General features: G+C 44.4%; 1 protein-coding gene across 1 annotated transcript in view; it reads left to right on the forward strand.

The window, feature by feature from the left end:
• The window catches only part of LOC117583333, a 44,961-nt gene extending 33,506 nt beyond the window's left edge, over nucleotides 1-11,455 (forward strand). Inside the window, exon 8 of the mRNA XM_034271593.1 lies at nucleotides 11,443-11,455. The gene's annotated coding sequence lies outside the window, so the exon portion shown is untranslated. The remainder of the gene's footprint in view (nucleotides 1-11,442) is intronic.
• Nucleotides 11,456-20,207: the final 8,752 nt, after the last annotated feature.

Below are 20,207 nucleotides of genomic sequence, written 5' to 3' on the forward strand. Positions count from 1 at the left end.
CAGAAACTTTAGCTGGCTCTGTCTCTGCCTCTGCCTCTGCCTCTGTCTATGGCCTGGGTCTTCGCTTTGGGGTAGTGATTGGGCTGAAACCGAAACTGAGACCAGGCCTGGGCCCTGTGCCTGGGCGCCATCTAGCCTGACCATAAATTGCAACACTTTTATCGTCATCCCAGGCCCGCCTGCTGTTGTCCTTGTGTCCTCGTGTCCTGGTGCCGGTGCTGGTGCCGCCTATTTCTGCCTTTGCCTTTGCCTCTGGCTCTGCCTCTGCCTCTGATGGTGGCAGTTGCACAGTTGCACAGTTTCCGATTTCCGTTTCCGCTTTGCGGTGCTTGCCTTGGAGCTGGCGCTGGAATTGTAGTTGGAGCCACTGCCACTGTGCTGGCTTTTTATTTGCCGCACACTCGCTCGCCTCGATGCTTGCATAAGTGGGCAGAAATCAGCTCCTCCACTTGGCCAACAGCGTGTCCTGCTGGCTGCTGCTCCGGCTTCTTCTTCTGTTGCTGCTGCTGCTGCCCATGTATTCGGTTTTTTGGCAAACGCATTTTTTCATTACTTTCGACTGGCCCACGGCCAAGTTGTGGCCCCGGCAGGCAGGCAATGCCCAAATGGTTGATGGTAGATGGCAAATGCATTTGCTTGTATGTTAACGTGCATCATTCAAGGCTCTGCCACAGTCTCATCCTTTGGGGGGCAAGACAGCAGCCAACCGACTCAGTTCCTCTCGCATTCTCAGCCACGCCCTCGGCAAATGTACACACAGAAGAAAAAGCTGAAGCAGAAGGAGCATGAAATATTTTTATGCAATTGAAACGAATTGCGAAAAAATGATTTATGCCACAGCATTAAAGCCCAAATTGGTACACTCAAAAGGGAAGCAGTTCTGATATATGGTCATACGATATGCTTCATAAGGCAACAGGAATAAGGATGATAATATTATAAAGCCAAGCCAGACTCTTTACGTAATGAAGCCAACGCTGCAGGGAATGGGGATCCGATTTGGCCATGAATGGCATTTAAAAGCTGCAAAAGAAAACTCAAGCACTTGAATGGCTTTTGGCTATCGAAATATGTATATTATTTTTAAAGAAAAACGCATTCAATTCCAACACAGTAAAGCTCCCCGAATTTGTAATTAAAGCCATGATAACTTATTTTTATTAATTTCTATCGATGCTCTGGGGTAGACCACTCAGTGTCAGTCACAATCACAGACAACCGGAGGCTCATTACAGGTCAATTAATTAATTGAAGCCTACCTAGCTCAGCTGAGCTGCTCCACAATACAGCCATAAAATTGAATGGACCAACAGCTCGACACACTCGCACAGAGCTAGATGCACAGACACTGGACAGAACATATCGGGGGAAGGGAAGAGCCAACAAAATGAATTGCTATAATCACTGAGGCAACAGCAGGAGCCACTCAGCAGACCAGGACTAGGTGGGCTAGATGGAAATGGAGACGAAGACGAAAATCCCTATCCACATGCAATGACATATTGTGAAAGGCATTTGATTCGACTGGCAAAGTTCATGGCTTTGGCCATGGCAGTGGTCGGGTCAAGCGGCCATTTGAATTTGAATGAATCCATCCCACACTCTCATTCTCTTTTGGAAACTTTTTGTTGAGTGTGAGAGCATTTTCTCTGTCCTCTCCACTAGTGAAAGTTGTGTGTAAATGTTCCATTTGTGCATACAATTGCTTCGTTAGCGTTTAAAACGCACTCATTTCACTCGGAATGCAAAACATTTAACATGTACTCCTACGAGGAGTGATGGAGGGGCTGGGTTAAGCCTCGTAATGGATGTATGACACAATTTTTGGGATTTGGGTATGTACATGGAAATGGACTTTTAATACTTGATGCTATACTTATCCGGATGGTTCCATCAGCTAGAACTTTGCTAATTCAACTAGGCCATTGCCGGTTCATACATTAGCATAAATCTGGCCAGCCATTGTTGTGGCATGACTCCTGGCTCAGGCGCTGGGGCATGTGTCAGGACCCAGCTCGATTGATGCCATGAATATTTTATTAACATCGACACGCTCCACTCCACTCAGCACCACACCCCCTTCGACCCGCAAATAGATAGCAGCGGATGGGGGTTCTCCTATAATTTTTTTATGTAATTCCATGCCTGAATTGGGCAAATGAGATTTTCGCACAAAATTTGCATTGCATATTGTTGGGGCCAGCTACGTGCAGTCGGCTGACAAATCGTCATTAATAATCCCTCCTGGAAGAGTGACGATATGACTGAGAGTGTGTATGTGGGCGTGGCAACAATGGCGCTTCGTTAGTGCAGCAGCAGGAGCAAACCTGCCAAATAGCAATCAAAATTCAATTTATTTTAGGCACACAATTCAATTTTTCATATCTTTCCGTAATTTTTCCTTTGATTTTTTCTCCTTTTGGGTTTTTCTTCTGTTAACATTTTATGGAAATGAAATTTAATTGCAATCTGCAGGCACAGCACAAAGGCGCAAAAATTCAGTGTGTGTCAAACTGGAATGACAGGTAATAAAACTAGCAATTTAATTAAAATAATTTCGTAACATAGTAATTACACAGCATAAATTCCCGTGCCAAAAATAGCCAACCAGCTAATTATACAACCTAATTTATTTTATTTGTTACCAAGAACACACAAAAAAAAAAACTGGGACAAAGCCAGAGAGAAAGCTTACCGAAAATATATTATCGCGGCCGGCTAATGTAATATATACTCAAACAAACACATAGCGATTTCATTGTTATTCTGGAAAAATTAAATGTAATTTAATAAACCGAAATTGCGCATCTACATATGTATGTATCTTTTTGTTAGCTTCCAGCGTACTAATTTCTGTGATGTTCTCCGCTGCCTGTGTCTGTGTTTGCTCTAGTAATTTGCATTTAATTTCGCTTTATGCAAATTTTAAATTATATTCCACAACAACGATTGGGAATCGTGTGTGGAAGCCCATTTAATTAAATAGACATAAATGCGAGTTCAGTGCACAATCGCTGGCCATGCAAGTGATAACACCAGCATCCGCGACAGTCCCAGGGCCCTCGGCCAGAGCCCACCCAGAGATGCCGCGGAAGCCGCAGCATTTAAGCGCCATTTAAGCCCGCTCGTCTTGCGGCCCATCATCAACCTGTCGAGGTGCCAGGGGACACACACTGACGATGACGACAACGATGACAGCAGCAGCAGTAGCAGCAGTAGCGTGTAATCAACAGTCGAACAAATGGACAGACTCTCGGGTACAGTCAGATGTGTATGTATATAAATGTCATTGCAGGTCCTGAGTCATGGAACAAACATTTGTGAGCGGGCGTCAACGAATTCGATTTGCTCTTTTTGAAGCTGAGAAGCTAAAAAGGAAACTCTCTCTTGCCTCGGGAGATAAATTTATGAGAATTCAGGTAATTCAGTATACAAAATAGTAGAAATAATTTTCATAGGAATATTTCCCCAGTTGTAGACAGCTGCAGAAATTGGTAAATACTTTCCCATAAGTAGCAATTTTAATATCTTGTGGTGATATCATCAGTCCTCGCAGCCAGTTGCATGACAGAGGATGATCCACCAGCCTATCTCTCTGTCTCTCTCTCTCTCTCTTTGTGGGCACACAGACGGACAAATGTTGGATTTTATTCTCCCACTTTGTCATAATTGTGGAACTGGCATCGTGCCTCTGGGCACGTTGTGGAAAGCAAGTGTTGACATTTAATGCTGGCAAAGCTGTCAAAGGTTCAGAGTTCGAGGCAGTGCGAGCCAGTCAACCACGAAATGCAGCAACAACCAATGCTGATCCGAAGCGTTTTAAAGTTTTCAATGTACGCACAGCCTTACGGCCTTGGGGCTCTGCAGCATTCAGCGCCAGCAGCATCACGTAGTGTCGACAGTTGTCTGCGCTCCATGCAAGTGCCACAGTCGGAATGCCTAATTGTGGCATGAGCACATGCAGCACCAGCAGCCCACCGACGCCCACGCATGCAGGTACGTAAGCTCATTACGCATACGCCGTGTGACAACGGAGCAAACAATGCCAGCACGAGGATGAAGACAACAGCATCCAGAGCAGCAGCAGCAGCAGCAGCAGCAGCAGCATAACCACATCATAAACGATGGCACCACACTCGCACGCATGAATTAAGCATTCTACAAAAGTAACTGCAGTGCAGCAGCAGCAGCAGCAGCAACAGACCAAAACACGTACTTGCACCGCCATGCACGTCATGACATGGTCCTGTCCGGGTCTTGGCTCGGCCCCCCTCTGCCACTCTGTCTCTGGCCCTGTCCGGGTCATGTTTGCTTACTGTGTTGGCGGTGTCGGTGGCTAACCTTCAGTTGAAGTTCAACAGTGTTGCAGCTGCATCTGCTTACGATTTATCATGGACCATGATGCCGCCGCACCATGGAGCCATGCAAAGCGCGTATTGCCGTCTCAGAGGCGATTCACGAACAAATTTATAAGCGCAAATTCTCATGGCATGTCTAAATCAATTGCAAATGGCAGAGAACGAGTCTTTCTTTGGCAATTCAATTGGCAATTGTCAATGTTATTTTATTTGCGAGCCTTTCCGTTGCATATAAATTGTATTCTGGTCAGCAAAAGCAGCGGCAGCTGAGGCATGCAGCGTAAATGGAGTACGAGCACTTTTGATACCTCGAAATAAGCTTCAAAAGATGCAGAGGGACAGTTCTTAAACTCCCCTCTAGCTAATGGGCATACAACAAAAAATAGCAAGAAACATTTCCCCCAAACTCCCCAGTCGCACTAAATTCAGCCGTAAGGACATGGTCTACAGTCCTGCCTGCCTGCCACTAGCAGCAGCAGCAGCAGCAGCAGCAGTGGCAACAAGGATAATAACTTCATTTCCGTTCCCGAGCAACGTGTTGTCCTGCACGGCAGTGTATTGTCCTGCCAGTGCTTAGCGTCTCGTAATTGTTTTTTATTTCCTTTTTTACGTCTGCTCTGACCTTAAAAAAATGTGAAATATTCCCGTGCAATTCTTATTTAGTTTTTTTTGTTAACACAACTGCAAAATACTAGTCTGTTTTGCTCACCTTCTCCGTGGCTTTGTCTTCGCCTCTGCTGTGGGTTTCCGTTTTCTTTTTTGGTTTCCTCCTCTAGCAAATTTTATTTACGCATTTTATTCGATTAAAGCTGAATTGCTCTCTCACAAAATTGCGTAATAAAGCTCTGGCAAATTTAATTTGACTAGGATAGCAAAAGGTAGCCGATGCCCGGAGCCCTAAAACTGATTTTCCTTAATATTTTCCAATAAATTTAAGTCTCACTTTAGGCACAATATTTTTGATAGTTCTAATATCCAGCCTTTACCTGAGAGTACGAGATAATTTTTAGTTTCTAGTTGGATGCAAAAATTATGCAAATCATTTCAGAGGCTTTTGCTTAGTTTTCGCAACAGTTTGCTGAGAGACGAGACCTAATACTTTCCCCTTTCCATTGCCAGATTCCTTCCAGCCATTTTCGATTATTCTTTCGTTGGGTTTGAATGCTGTGCTCGGAGAGCAAATTATGCGAACAACTTTACGGAAGCGCTTACAAATTATTTCTGCATTCAATTAAGCGAATCTTTAGAAATTCATGGTAAATTCTTGAGATTATGTAAATAAGAAACTCTGCAAGAGCACACACACACATACACACACGCTTGTGCGCACATGCCTTGATAGCATGTGGATGTGGGTATGGCTGTGGGGTACGGGCAGGACAGGAGAGCACTTGAGCAAATTAACAAAATTTCAATCACACTTCATTAGCAGAGAGAAATTTGAATGGGGGTGGAGGGATGCATAGGGAGGGTTCCAAACAGAACTACAATGATGTTAGCAGAAGAGGCAACCATCAACTGGTTGGAGCATGGGGATGGGCTGTTGGGGCGGGCATGTGTGAAAAGGCACCGAACATTTGGCAAATGAAATGTTTCAAATGCGCCAGCCCGTAGACCGGATGGGGCCGAAGCAGTTGATGATGATGCCGAGAACTAGCATTTAAGCTGCTGAATATTTAAGTAAACATCCGAGCTAAGCCCCTGGACAACACACAAAAAACTGTTATTTAACTGCCGATTGTTGAATTAACCCTGTTTAGATCCGCGGTTTTTCCATCCACTTTTTAATTACTTTCCAACACATGCAGACGGGCCAAATATTTTGCCAAGACTTGAGCAATGTTTGGCCAGAGAGGAAACTGTATAAATATTTGAGGATGCGGAGAGCAGATAAAAACACAACCCATTCCAAGCTGCATAAATTGAGATTTTTTTGAGCGAGAGGGGCATAAAACACTAAATGCTCTTAAAAATATTGTGCGGTGGCCTGGCACCCCGACCTCGCACGTCCCCCACCTATTGACGGCTGACAGGAAGCAATGGCGGACGTGGCAGGCGGAGATGGGGGAGCAGGCAGATGCCGCAGGTTACGGATGTGTGTGCCACGACTCCACATATTGCCCCTGGCGCCACTAAAATATTATTTCATGAAATTTGCTTAAGGATGCAGTGGCGGCAGCAGCGGCAGCCAAAAAGTTTGCTTATCCTTGAAAGTTTATTTTGTGCCGGAAATAAACAAAATTGCGCTCGTTTGGATCCCATCTCCATCCCCATCCCCGGCCCAGGCCCCACAAACAAACCTCGCATGTGGGGCTGGCTGCCTGCTGCCTGCTGCAAATGCATCATCATAATAAGTGGTTACCCGAGATGAGGATGGCACAGCAAACAGGTGCGAGGGTGCGACTTGGACTTGCTTTATTGCCCGCTTCAAGTCTTTAAGGAAATGTGCATGACATCTCGAAGCGAGAGTAGCCTTGGCGGCGGCGAGAAGCTATTCAGCATCTGGAGCGGGATGCTCTTCAGTGGGGAATGCCGGAGGCGACTGTTCGTCAGGCCAACTAAAATAAATACACAACGTTGTAATTTAGAAGAATATTTGTACAGCAATTATTTTCATAGCAGCGGCAACAAGGCCAAAAACAAAAGTGAATTGTTAGCCAGAGCGTAGCGTCGAGGAGCAGGACAGGACAGGACAGGACAGCGCCCGACCCAGTCCGGGACAGAGGCCATTACGAAAACATTTAATTGTTATTTTTACCAAATGAATGGCAAACGGCCCGCAGCACATGACACAAATTGCGGTGTGCTCATTACGACAATGTGCGCTGAAGATGAGATGGGGTTGGGTTTGAGTTTGGTTGCTGTCCGTGGAACTGGGGGTCATATGCAGACGGAGCAGACACTGCGACAGATGGACCACAAACGTTAACGCATCTGCCATCTTTCATGCTTGGCCTGACCCCGAACCGGCTCTCCCACGGCCCCACTTCTTCTGGTACTCTTCCTGCTGCTTCTGCTGCTGCTGCTGCATGACAAAGCTGCATTGTTGAGTCGACCTGCGGCTGTGTGGAACGCATTCAGGCGAACTGGCCAAGTGGAGCACTCCATTGCGTGTGCTGGGGACATATTTTTTCCACTAATTAAAATAAACAAAATGCCAGAAACCTGCCGCAAAACTGGGCAGCACAGCTAGGCAACGCACTCGCATCCTTAGACCCAGTTCCCCGTCTCTTGTCATCTGCTTCGGGATAGGAAAGTCAGTTTGCGGCTGGCTTGTTGGCTGACGAAAGTGGCACAAGGTTGAGCTGCAACCACACTGGACAGCAAACAGCAAATAGCATTGCTGAGCTGTCCCGGGCTGGCATTGACATGCTCCGATTCGGTTGGGAGCAATCAATTTGTGGGACTGCCCCGTACAGTGAAGTCTGGCAAAAAAGTTTCCCTTTAAACAATTATCAACAATCAGCCGGGGACCTCTCAGATACCCCAAGGGCGTAATTCCATTTGATTACGTATACGAAACTTGGAAAATGATTGAAAAGAAGAAGCAGCAGCTACAAGCAAACTCTCTGCATTGCACTGGAAGCGAAGGAAAGTGCTCGGGTCACACACACAACACAGCGTAACGCAAAGCAACACAACACAACACAACACTTTCATTACAATTTTACATAATCATTTTAATAACAACTTTTTAATTGCTTATTCATGTACGGCTAAGGAAAACTGCTGCCGGACAGGACAGCGCAGGACAAGAGAGGACAACGTAGCTCAGCCTCAGCTCAGCTGAGCGCTCACTTCAGCCATGACCCACCATGAGCCACTCAACCCGCACAACCAAACGCAACCATCTAGCTTCTCCTGACACCGTCCGATCTTCGCTCAGGCAGCCCAGCCGTGTTTTTGCAGCATAAACTTTTGCTTTTTAAATGTTTCTTTATTAGTTGCTGTAATTGTTTTTTGTTTCTTTCAGAGTGCTGTGCCGCTGGAAGAGCGGGAGGGAGGGGAGCGGAGCGGAGCAGAGCGGGCGAGGGTCTTGGAACAGTGAACACGGATTCAACAGAACTCTGAAGCGGTGGTTGCGGTTCGTTGTTGTTTCTGTTGTTGTAGTGGCTGTTGTTTCTTCATCAAAGAAATCGAGACTCCAGTCCACAGACCTCAGTCCCCAGTCTGCTGCTGAAAGTTTACGCGAAATGCAGCTGCAACAAAGTTGCCAAGAAATAACTGAGAACATTTTTGGTTTTTATTTTATTTTTATTTTTATTCTATTTTAGACAGCATTGTTTTTGTTTTTGTTTTCGTATTTTTGTAGGAACACCGGAAATGCTCCAATTTTGTGTCGGACCACTGCGGAAATGCTTGCCGCCAGCAACAACGTGGGCACAAAATAGCAACACATCCAGTTACGCTTACATGTTTATTTGCACAGCCCCAACGAAATAAATACACACTGAATATCTGCTGAACTTCCCTTATTTTGGCAGTTAACTTTGCATGGGTTTACCCCCATCTTTAAAGCCGGAAATTAATCAATTTAAGCGTTCACGCCACCATTTGACATGCCGCAAAAAACAAAGGCACAAGCTACCATTGACCATTGACAGCAGCTGCATTCCACGACGGTGTAAACAACTTCCGATGGAGCGGGCGCTTTTACAACCCTAAACGGTACGAAGAGTTGCACTCTTCGATTACTGTCATGGCGACCGGCATTCAGGGCTTGCAAAACAGAAAAACAGCGTTCCGTGTCTTTGAAAAATATTCTTCAAAGCGAAACATGCAAAAAAACTAAGCAAACATATGGATAAGGATGCAAAAAGAACACAAAACAAGACTTAAACCTAAAACTACATTAAAGACATATCAAAAGACACCGAAAATAGTCGTTTCAAATTTAAATAAAATTATTACAAAAAGGATTACTCCTCGCAAAGACAAGAGCTTCATGGAGATTCATTATTTGGTGGCTGTTTGTTGTTTAAACTGTAGAATTTCTGCAGTATATAAATGTATGTAGCAGAAATTGCAACTGTAATTTTGAGCCTTTGTTTTGCAGCCTGTCCAGAAGTTTCTACTGAGCAAAACTTTCTAGCCCCAAAGAAAAGCATCCAAGAAAGACCGAGTCCAGACCAAAACTAGCAAAAAGAGTTGCTAAGCAAGAAAATATAAATAAATGTACACAAACTACACACACAAAGACACACACACACACACACACATCTGCAAGTAAGACAATTTTTGAATCACAACTAAATTAAAGAAATGCTTTTGGCGACACAACATTTTATCGAGGCAGGAGCAACTTTCGTAAGCAGGAAGCGTGGTAAGTGTGGGGACTTAGCAGCTCAAGTGTTTGTGTGTGTGTGTGTGTGTGTGTGTGTGTGCATGTATTCTGGGAATTCGCTCAATCAACATTAGCATGTTTGTCGAAGCAAGAAATGCAATTTATTTTCTCTACCCGAAACTTTATTCACTTCAAGTAAGAGGAGAACTTTGGGGAGAATGTGGAAACAACACCCCATGCATCGATGTCTCTGAGACAACGTTGCGTATTCGCAGTCCGCACAGTTCAACGACAAGCTGATAACAGTTTAGTCCCAGTTAATTGCCACAAGCAAACAAGAGAGAAACGAGCTGACCACAGCAGTAGCAGTAGCAGCACAAGACAAAGCAATGAGAGCTGGAGGGTCAGTAGCTGGAGCTATGTATTAACACATTGGGGGATCAGGTGATGGACGATGGCCATGATGTTGACATGTGTAAGTAAACTGGAGCACAAATCGATGGTCAAATGCACAGGCAGTGGGCAGAAACTCGACACATGCCACCACTGGCAGCATCGGGCAGTGGCAGTGACAGTGTCCAGTGCCAGAGACTCGACTAGCAGCTGTAGAAGCGGTGGGGCAACAGGCAACAGCTCATTAGATTAATGACGCTGGTAATGGATTAGCGAGCATCGAAGCCGACAGTAGACGCTCGACGGTGGACAGGCGACTTTGTCGTTGCCGTCAGTTGGTCTAAGCTGGCAACCAAACAGCAGCAGCAGCACGTAATTAGTGCCATAGGTCGGGAACTGGTCCGGCAAACGGCAACAGAATGGGCAACCGGGAAGAGGAAGCTGGAAATCCAAGCGGACTGGACAACAGATGCTCCACCACCCAAAAACAACAATTAATGACAATTTGTTATTATATTTGATGAAACCAAACTGACGTTAAATGCACACAAATTTCAGCATTTAAAATTTTAAGCACACAGCCGCCTCAACATTAATGGTGGATTGGGAACAACAACTAACTTATTCGCTGACCAATTCGCCTTACCAATGTTCTTTATAATATCAGTAATAACTTAAGCATCTTTTGGCGTTTCGCTCCCCTTTGTGACAACATTCGTTGCATTTTAATTAGCCCGCCACTGCCACTGCGTCTGCCTCTGCCTCGTCCATCGCACAGAGTTGTGGCAGAGAAACCTTAACAGTTAAATATATAAAATACAATTGTATACAACTGTGTGACTGTGTGTTTAATGCTCTGCTTTTGCTTGTTTTAAAGGCTAATTTGAATAAGTGCCAAAAGCATGAAAAGTTGCAATGGAAAATACAAGAATTCTGAATGCCCTTTTTTAACATAGGAACGGAATACGCAGCTGGAACTGTCTTGAATATAAACAGAAATATTTTAGACATTTAATATGATAGACAACTTATTTTTACCCACTTTAATATTCCCTCTTACAACAAGCTCCCTTTCAGAACCCATGGGCCCTCCCTCCTTAAGGGTACTCAAAATGACTAAAAAGAAACATTTGTAACTAAGTTTTTGCCCCAATTCTTTGGCAACGAGATTTGCATGCTGAACAGGCAATATCAGCAGTGAGAACCAAAACAAGAGGAACAACAACGGAGCCAAAAGCCACTCATATTTTGGCAACAATTTATGCACGAAAGGCAATGAGAACTTAAGTGATTTCAGCTGTAAGCTAATTGGGGGCTCTGAAGGAACAGTCACAGACTGACTGCAGCATTGACAACTTCGTTTTATTGACACCTGCATCAAGTTGGCTCTAACACGAAATGCGGCAGGTTGAAACGATTGCTAAAGACTGTCCACGGCCCAGTGGCCAACTGGCGTTTGTCAATCTTCCAGACACTTCAAATGGAGCCGGTACAGGGAACGCGTGCCAGTGACTCAAACATGCTTCTAAGGTTGTCGTTGCTGCCTCGCACCGATCCGCTCCAAGCTGGGAGGAGCCACACTGAGCTCTGGCCCCGCACATAGTGGCACATGGTACATCGCTCGGCTTGATATGCCAATTGGAATGGAGCTCACGTAAAGGTTGTATTTTAATCGGCGCTAGTTTTTTGTTGCTCCCGCTGTCATATTTAACTGCTCCTGGCGGGAGAGCCATGGAGTGCTGGGGGAGCTGCTCCTGTCCGCCAGCTCCTGCCCGGCTACTGGCATTTCGCATTTAAAATGTCATGTTGTCAATCGCCTGGACAACTAGCCACGCACTCCCGAGTTCGTATTGTTGTCAGCTTATGTGCAGCTTATGTGCGGTTTGTAGATAAGCATAAATTACGAGTGACAGGGGTGGAGTGGCGGCGTGAAGCGGCGGGGCGCCTTCATTAAATGCGCAACAGTTTTTTCCTGAGGCACCACCACCAGCACAGGAGCTGGGAACCAGAGTGCAACGTGCGGCAGCCAAGCCGACGACAGCGAGTTATTTGTAGCAGGATGTAGGTCGAGATCAACCTTGAAATCGAAAATGCCAACTGAAACCGAACGCAATGTCAACGACGCTGGGTGTGTCGGCTCACAGATTGAGAACAAGATAGAAGAGTAATTATAATTATTCGAATTCTTGATTGAAATGGTAGTTGCTTGAAATTTTCAAATGAAACGGAATAAACTTGAGCAGCAAACGGTGCTGTAATTATAGGAATCACAGAATGATTATTCGATAGTTTTCATCTGCCACTAATCTTACAAAAGTAAACCAAAACTCGCCAGATGCTAATAAAAAAAAGTTCCGTTTCTTTAAAGTTTGTTTTTACGGCTAGAACAAACAATATCACCCACTTAAGGTTCACTGACCGCAGCTAAACTTTTATAGTGTTTAATCTAACACCAAATGTAAAATTTCGCATGCGTTTAACGATTTCTACACCCTTACGAACAGAGCCATCCTTTCCTTACATTTTTGTTAAATCTAAAAAATATACTGAATCCTCCAAACTGAGATGAAGATCAAACACTCCCGCTTAATTCATCATCAGCTGTTGGGGCTAAATTAATTTCTGGAACAATTTTTGGACAGATGGAGCAATAACCTTCCAAAACTGAGCAAGACGGCATTTCGGTTGATTTATTTTAGTCTTATAAAAAGCAGCCAGAGTATTACAATCAGCGACTATCCCCATTTGGCAACGGTTTCTAGTTTTATGTTATTTATATAACCGTTTATTTATCGCTTCTTTCGCAGTTCCATCTCAGCTACAATGCGTGAGAAAAGAAAACAGGGGAAGCATCAAATGTTTGCTGATCTCTATCGCTCAACTGAAAATATTTAACAAACTCGATGCTCCCTCTTGGACAAAGAACTTTCCCGGTCTATGCCGAATGTCAGCCTGCCAAATTTAACACACGTTTGCCAAATCAAGGTACCCGAAAACGAGGCAAACGAAAAATTGGCCATAAAAGTTGTGTTATTGCCCGTGTACGAGCGCCGTGTATCGTGGTAACGCCTGCTCGAAATTCTCACATATAAATTGCTCGAATCAAGTGTTTGCCCCGAAAAGGGGTGCCAGTAGGGGGGAGGCAGGGGCGTGGGTGAGCAAGGAAATAAAACCAAATGCGAAAGTAAATGAATTCACGATCCGTATGCACGGGCCGTTCTGGACTTTCTCTTTTCAAAAGCATGTAAATAAGATTTTTATTATATTTATAACATTTATGTAAAGTTCCCAGGTGAGCACCCACCCCGGGCCCAAGCAGGTGTGACACTTTTTTATTATTTCAGTTTCAGTTTCGGTTTTTTTTCTTCTCTCTCTCTCCGTTTCTTTTCTGAATTGCGCGTTTTACTGACCCACTTATCACGCGGTGTGGCATCAAAATGAAGTGCCAGCCAGGCGCTGCCAAGGTTCGTTCCTCCTGGCAACAACTCTCACCCACCAACGAGGTACAGGCACGGGCAGATGTCTGATATTACATATACGTCAGTTAAAGAGCAAAAGCAACTGTGCAAATATTTTTATGCTCACATAAAACAATGGCCAGAGACATTGTGCCATTAACAAGCTGAACGACAACGGAAAGCAGTCCTTGAGGTGCGAAGATAAAGATACCCTTGCTGATTCATTCATCCGATATATTTACTATTGCAAAGAGCCTTAGACTTGGCTCCAAATACACCCCATATATGGCTGGCAGTTTGTTTAATCAAAATCATGGCACTCCATGTAAGGGTATCAAAACAGCGGGTGATAGCGGCCGGGTGAGAGAGAGCGAAAGAGAGTAAAAAGAACAAAAGAATCGAGCCCACATTTCGTAGGCCATGAAATTGTCAGCGAATGTGAAATTTTGAATAAAATGATGAATTTATGTGAATCGCCGCCGACGACGAGCGCGCACGTCAAACGTGCGAGAATTCCAACACTCGAGCGTATCCGTGGCAACCAACTGGTTTTTTTTTTCGGTTGCCCGTTGCCGGGCGTGCATCTTGTAGATACTTTTTTTCTGGCCGCACTGCGCCAGAACAAGCGATTCATTCAGCAGCAAACAATGTGGGGAGCACACGCTCCGAGAAGGACAAGGAAAACAAACAAAATTTACTCAAAAATATTCGCATATATCACTTCAACATTGACTTAACCCGAATACGGCTGAGGTGCAGAGATGATTGGAGGAGTGACAGGTTCGAGTGCATTTACAGTTAAATGGATATCTCATGGAGTGGGGTGACACAGAACCCTAAAGACATAAGACGGCTAAATGCAAATGCTGACAAAATATATCCATCTGCATTCCGCATCCGGCGGGGCACACACACATTTCAGCTCAGATCATTTCCTGGCAGCTGATGCGACGGATTACACAACTCGGGAAGGAATCGTCACTGCCAGTATGACTTAAGCTCCGCTCCGCTCTGCCCTGATTGTTATTGCTGCTGGTAACGAGCTGCTTGGGTAGCCGCTGTGCCAACAATAATACGCGAAAAGCCCAGTCTCCACTTTTCCCACTCCCCGGCAATGAAATGATAATTTCATCAACGCCGCCACACGCCCCTCTGCTCACCAGAATTCAAATTGATTCCACACTGGTCGCTGAACTGTGGGACAATTAGATTTCTTGCTGTGGAAATTAATTATGCGTGCACATTTCAATTACCCGACGAAGTCTTTGCTGCGATGTTCAGCCATTAGAAGGTCAGGCGGTCGGGACCCAAACTCAATTATCATTTTTCTTAGCGCGCTCTTCTCTGTGCCTCTCAGCCTCAGCTGCAGCGTAAATCAACTTAAATTGTTATGGCTCTTAATATCAAGTATACGACGCACACAGAGACCCCCAGAATCACGCCTGGCATTTGCATGCCAACGTCAACGGTGACGCCGACAGCGACAGCGGCTGCGTCGACAACGTCGTCGTCTGACGCTCTCAAAGATTTATTGGCGCATTTGACTTGATTTAGCTTGTTTATGTTTTTGCAGGGCAAAACTTATGGCCAAGCATTATGGCCACAAAATGGACATCGAAGTTGTAGCTCAACCTGGACACTGCCACACGTTGCGTGTAGAAAGGTGTTGCAGCAACACGGCTACTGGTCGCCTGGTCTCCTGCTCCCTGCCTGATGTGCATCATAAATTATTCTGATGTGCGTTTTAGTTGCCCCAGCTCCTGCTGCTACTGCTGAAAAATCTGATTGGTCTCGAGCAGAGATAGCTCCAGTTGAAGGGGCGGGACTGTCGCTGCTGCAGGTGTTAAATGTCTTGTGCAAAGTGCCACACATCACTCCCCGACAGATGTGTGCCAAAGATGCGACTTTAAACTGACAATGACTCATTTGAATGATCTGGCATTTGTTTGGGCTCTGATCTCTGGTGGCCTGATTTGATTTTCCACCTCCACAAAAAGCAAATACAAACCACGAAATAAATGAGCATTCAGTGTCGGAGGCGCAAAGAACCAAAAAGGGGACCGGTGTCTGTGGCAGACACAACAAACTAATCCTTTCGTCGTGCATAAAACCATTAAGGTCACCTCACATTGGGTGGCGAGGACTCTGTGAGTCCTGTACTGTATCCTTACCCTTAGTTGTTGCTAATGTCCGTGTCTTGTAAGTTGTCGGAGCATGGGGACAAAAACTCGACCGAATGCAGCGTCATTCATCACAACAATACAAAACCGGAGAGCTGGCTGCTGGGATGCGATGATGGGACAACGCTCGTCTCTGCACTTAAATGCCGAGCAACGAACCCAGACAAAAACTGGGAAAACTTACCCATTCACACTCGCTCCCTGCCCCACCGCACCGCACTGGCACTACTGGCAGCCCTTTTGTTTTTGTCAACATCCTCACCCACATCCGCATTCCCCCGCAACGCAGCAGCAACAGCACCACCTCAGTGGAGCTCACTTAAGCTGTCTCATGCATTTCGTTTTGCCGCAAACAAAAACACACCAAAACGAATGCTAGGTAACTTGATGGCCCGAACACTAAGATACCCTTGCAAGCACACACATCGTTTGTGCAACTCCTGTATGTTATAGTTACAGCCAGACATTTAACACATTTGTACCTACTCTACTCACTTCAAATTCGTTATACTCTCTGTTAGGGTATCAGAGCATTTTGTTACTGCGCCCCAGCAAAACTGTTAAAAAATTAAAATGCTGCTTAACAACTTTGCCGCATGATAAATGAGCGCAAATACACCAAAAGGTGCCCCAAGCTCCCCTCCTGCCAACCGCCCATACCTGTTCTTATTGTCTGGAGATCCTTTGTGTGTGCGTTGTCCGCTGTGCAGGGGAGAGGAGAGCGGACCGTTGTGGCATATTTAAGACCAAAGTGTCATCGTAATTACCAAAAATGAGCAACAGACAAGCGAGTGTCTGAGTTGTGTTTTGTGTGCGAGGGGTATGCAAATTGATTTTAATAATAAACTTTGTGCATAAATTGGGATGAACCAACGCAGAAGTTCTCAACCGATGCTCGATGAGAGAGGGGCAGAATCATCCGAAAGTGGCTAACTGGAGATATCTGTGCATGTGTTTATTCTCTTTACAGTTAAAGAGCGAGCGCAGACAATTTCGCGAGTCCTCAAAATAAATTAAAATATGAAAAGACTCGAATGAAATTCCATACTCTTGCATGTAGGGAACGGCCTCTCATATGTCAGCCCGAAAATTGACAGAGTAATTTACATATTTGTAAACGACGTACAGTGCGATTCAGCAATGTAACGCAAAGCGAGAGATAATCCAAAAGGTTAATATCCAGGAAATTAGAGCACTCGGCGGCCCATCCATTCTTTCAACTGTAGAGAAATCATTTCCTTTTCTACAACTTCTCACCGCTTGATAGTCGTGAAACGCACTGCCCTGCAAGAGTTGCTTGCTCCTTCCGCTGTGGCAGCTCTTAACCCGGTGGTGTATCAAAAAGCGTACATTGAAACAACAAGCAAACAACTTTTAATTAATTTAAAATTAACCTTCCCACAAAATGAAACAACAAACAAACAATGTCTGCTGACGGCTGACTCTCCGCTGTCCTCCGCTGGCAGCCGGCCTGCTGATGCTGATGTGATTGCGGCTCATTAACATTAACTCGGCCAAGAGTGGCGGTTGGCCGGGAGTCCTGACCATCAGTTACACACACCCTCACACCCCTTGCATACACATAACTAATGGTAATGGCTCACTTAATGTGCCGACGCAGCACGGATCCCAGTAAGTATTTGCACAGCAAATATTCAAAAGGTTCCTGGAAATTATTACACAAAATATTACGCATTTTAAGAGACACACCTCAAAGGCACACAAATAACAATTCATACGTCCCCAAGCCCACACACACTTCGGCCACAGTCGAAAAGGATAATGAATAATGGCAATAACAAGCGCAAAAAAATGTCTACTTTAATAGTGGAAACATAAATGACAACATTATTAAAGAATCAGCGAAGGCAGAGGGAAACGGCACTGTGCTGTGCTCATAACTGTCGCGTGTCCATTGAAGTGATGTCATTAAGTAAACGTAAAACAAGTTGGTACAATGTCAACAAGAGTCCCAAATGGAGGATACCCCTGGTCAGCACTTGTACATATACTCACATAGCAAATAGACCTACTCACAGATGACCACATTTGCTGTAGTCAAAGTTCTCTTATAGAAAATTATATTATATAATAATAATCATGTCTAGCCAGAACAAACCAATACTGCCATTGCTGCCTCGCACACTCTTGCTGACTATAAAAAAAATATATAAACAGTGAACCAAATTTAATTATTTGCTGGGCAGCAACGTCCACGACTATGACCAGGCTCACGGCTCACGGCTCACAGAGCATGGCAAATGAGTTGAGTAAAGTGCAACTAATGAAAAGAAAAACGTCAACGAATTGAGAACTATATTAAAATATAATCAAAAAGTTGTGTGTAACCTGCCACGGCCAGAGGTGTTTTGTCGCCATGCCAATAAATCTTTACAGTGAAGACAGGAAGAGAGTTAAAGCCATACCCAGACAAATAATAATAAAAAAAAAAACAAACAATGTACATTTACATGGACCGAATGTTAATTCACCCATCACACGATAATAATATTTTTGCAACAGTTAATCAACCTGAACAGCCACAACAGATGATGTAATTTATATTGAAATATCTGAATGCATATGAATAAATTTTGCTGGCCCTTTAATCACGTGAAGTACAAGTGCCGAGTAAGGATATGCACAAGGGATGGTCCGAACCATGCGAATTGTATGGAAATGGAGTTGAAAAACCCACCTGACAACGAAGCGTATGCGTGCTGAGGAAAATAAGTGTTGTGTGTGTTTTTTTTTTGTACATGTGTGGTAAGATGAGAGACCACAATCTGTAACCACACACGAATTTAGCCTAATTAATAAGCCAAAACAGAGCCACCTGTCAACCCGGCCCAAACCGACCAATAGACAGCTTTCGTGTACACACGATATGTGTCATAATTTCTATTTATGGTTTGCGTGGGCACGTTCCCTTTTAATATGATTTAATTTGATAAATTGCAGAACAACTCCTCGGTGAGCATTTGAAAAATTGCTGTGACATGTGAAGAACACTCAGAAAAACAGAAACAGCAATGAGATGAGGACAATTTTAGAAGGAAAAGCTAATTAAGTAATAATATTCACGCCAAGGGGAAGTGGAGTGGACCATACCATAAACAAATATAATTATTATTAGGGTTAGGTCATAGAATTATAATGGACTCAAAGGATCCCTCGAATTACACGCTAATGGAGTAATGCCCTTGGGCAATATCCCTTTGATAAAATGTTCGCTTCGTTGGCTTCGAGCCATAAATGAATTTGAGAAATTAGAATAATTCGTAGGTAAGCAAATGCGAATGGAGAGGATAACATGCGAAAAATCATAGCTTTATGATCCGGCAAAACATAACAATCTTTATGATTGCTAATTACAAACGTTAAGGCATAAAAATGTATCGTAAATACAACACTTAAAATATTATTTTTAAATGCCAGTCGGGCACATTATAAGCCAAGATTCAGACGACGAGCCGCACTGACCAAAGAGAAATGCTCAAATTCAAATCAACAGACATAAGAATAACCATTTTATGATAAGACCACAATTTTATTGCACACAACTGGGGACTGAAAAGGCACCTTTGGGACGCAGCAAGGCAGGCTGCATCTGACAACCGACAAAAGCCGCTGTGACAGCCATTTACAGGCATTTCAGATGCACTCAAGTCACTTGTGAGATATTTTGATATGGGAACCGTAGATTAGGCTCGTAAAATGGGGCTTTAAGGGGGCCCAGCCAGGCGCCGTAAAATACAAAATAATGAAATCAAAAAAATGCCTGCAAATGAAAACTTAATGATTTCATCTAATTATAGCTTAAGTTGCCACTGCAACAGCCTGGAGAGCAAAGAGGGGGCGGAAAGACGACTGGCTGGCTAATTTAGTTAGCCGTCCGCACTGCGGAAATGCCACAAACACTCGTCCGCACTCGTCGACACTTCGAGTCGAGTCGAGTCCCAGGAGTTCGCAGACAGCAGTCATCATCAGCTAACTATGACAATCTATGACATCTGCTGACGGTTCCCCGAAGCAGCGGCAGAAGCAGAAACAGCAGCAGCATCCCTTGGAATAGCAAAAGTATCTGCAGAAGGCGCAATGCGACTGTCTAAATTTAGATACAGCTGCTGCACCGACTGCGCCTTTTATGGGCTTTGATCTGGGGCCAAACGTTGACTGGGTTTCGTTTTCGAGTTCGAGTCTGTCCAACGCTAATTGTCCTTTGGCATTCCTTCTTTACATCATCATCGTCTTTCAGGCGCTCTGGTAGGAAAGAGCTCTTGCAGCGTCCTTCACAATAACAACGTTTATAATTGGTGTTTTCGAGTCTTTTGTGTCTATATTTAGAAGCCAACCTGACCAAACGCCTTGATTATGTTGCTCAAATTACAGTAATTTGTACTAAGTAGACACTGTCTTTGATTTAGCTGATAGTCGAGTACAACTCCGCACGCTTTAAACTCATATTTCATACATACAGCTATAAGCCTTATCAATTACTGCAAAAGTAAAAGTAAACATATTCAGACACAAG

This window comes from Drosophila guanche, unplaced genomic scaffold (assembly GCF_900245975.1).
Source record: "Drosophila guanche unplaced genomic scaffold, DGUA_6, whole genome shotgun sequence".
Lineage (NCBI taxonomy): Eukaryota > Metazoa > Arthropoda > Insecta > Diptera > Drosophilidae > Drosophila > Drosophila guanche.